Here is a 1,855-nt window from a genome sequence, read left to right on the forward strand (position 1 = left end):
GATCAATTCGGTGATTGGGGTTATGGGAGTAGATGTGTCAAAGACAGTGAGGTTGGCATAGGATAGAGCAGGGTTTAGGGCTCTTTGTGCATAGGGTCACTATGAGTCACAAGGGACGCAATGGCTCATAACAACAGCAACAACAACATATCTTATTTGCTCCTTATTCAACCTGATGTCAAAGCCAGTTTTGGGGAGGGTTTCCCATACAACCAACATGGAGACATTGTATCGAGTCCAGTTCTTAGTACTTGAATGACCTACTCTTTACCTGAAGAAGCAGTTACCATTGGCCATGATTGTATATGCTCTGGTTGATGCTTACTTCCTTATCACTGGGGGGAAAATTTATGATGTTATTTGTGGAACCTCCAAGTGTTGGCTCTATGACAGATGAGCATGGGCATCAGAGGCCAGTAGCTTTCTTGACCTACAGAGTAAAAGGACAGTATATTATGGAAGGATTTGTATGTAGCCTCCTGTTTATAATGGGAGGTTTGAGTTTCATAATCTTGGACCAATCCAAAGCTCCAAACACTCCAAAGCTCAGCAGATTTCTTCTTCTGTTCATTGGATTAAGTTTGTGTCCTACTGAGTTTTTTTTTTTTAGTTTTTTTAATGGCTAGAATATTCATGAGAATGAAACTGTCAGGCTATCTGATGGGTTAGAGAACATCAGTATGTACTGGATGTGCTCGTGTTAATGAAGTTGTAAAGGCTATTCTAATTCTTGAACATGAAATATTGGAAAGGATGAAAAGCAGAGGAGAAGGAAGAATTTGAAAAACAGGAAGCTCATGAAAACTTGGATTAGAATTTTCTCTTGGTGCTGTCACACAGATAAATTTACAACAGGATTTTTTACCCCTGCTGATCTACATTGACATATCAATGATATTAATTGGCATTTTCTTCCAAGTTTTAAGTTAAAAAAGAAATATATTTCATTCTAGAATACTGAATAAAGTGTTGGGTTTTGCGTTTCTTTGTTGTTGCTTTTTTTTTTTTTACAGCCCTTTAACATTTGCTACAGATGACATTCTGATTTTCAAACTTTAATGTTAAATCAGGAAGCTTCATTCTGTAAGCCGAGAACTCTGGACAATCAGTATTGCTTATGGTGCTTTGCCTTTGTTAACAGAGTGTGTCATAACTGTTATTTCAAGGGTGTGTGAATAAAACTGGTTCCTGAACAATAGGATATATAAAAGGAGCTGATTTAAATAACTCTTCTAGTTAAAGCAAACAAACTAGGTTTTGTAGATATTTAATAAATGCTTGTTGAATGAATAAAAGAAATTAGCTGTTATAAAACCATATTATTATAATTTTACTTTGAGTTCTGTTTTTTTTTGCCAGTTACATGCAGAATGACTAGAAAATGCTATATTCTCACAATTCTGATATAAGGACTCTTTAGTGACAAAAATTCATTGAACACACTAATGAAGGGAAAATCTTCTTTAATCCAGAGATATTTGGTTAGATCCAAGATAATACTATTGGAACAAAGATTGATTGTTGTTGTTAGATGCCATCAGGTAAGCTACTACTCAAAGTATGTACAGCAGAACAAAACCCTGTCCAGCCCTTAACACAATCTCTGCTGTGCTTACACCTATTGCTGCAGTCATGGTTACTGACTCATTGAGGATCTTCTTCCCCTTCATTAACGCTCCACTTTTGTAAATGTGATGTCTTTTCCCAGAAACTAGATTCCTTCTTTCTTTAAAAAAATTTTTGTAATTATACTAGTTTATTATCAGAATTAAATACATTGGTTTTCACACCAGATTCTTTCAATTTCCTTCGCCCTCACCTATCAAATTGTACAACCCCATGATTAATACCCCCC

At 35.7% G+C, this 1,855-nt stretch overlaps 1 pseudogene; it reads left to right on the forward strand.

Moving 5' to 3' along the window:
- The first annotated feature begins 217 nt into the window (after window positions 1–217).
- LOC102855464 lies at window positions 218–669 on the forward strand (annotated as a pseudogene).
- The last annotated feature ends 1,186 nt before the right edge of the window (window positions 670–1,855 follow it).

Source organism: Elephantulus edwardii, unplaced genomic scaffold (assembly GCF_000299155.1).
Source record: "Elephantulus edwardii isolate Elephantulus edwardi_28Jun2011 unplaced genomic scaffold, EleEdw1.0 scaffold00044, whole genome shotgun sequence".
Lineage (NCBI taxonomy): Eukaryota > Metazoa > Chordata > Mammalia > Macroscelidea > Macroscelididae > Elephantulus > Elephantulus edwardii.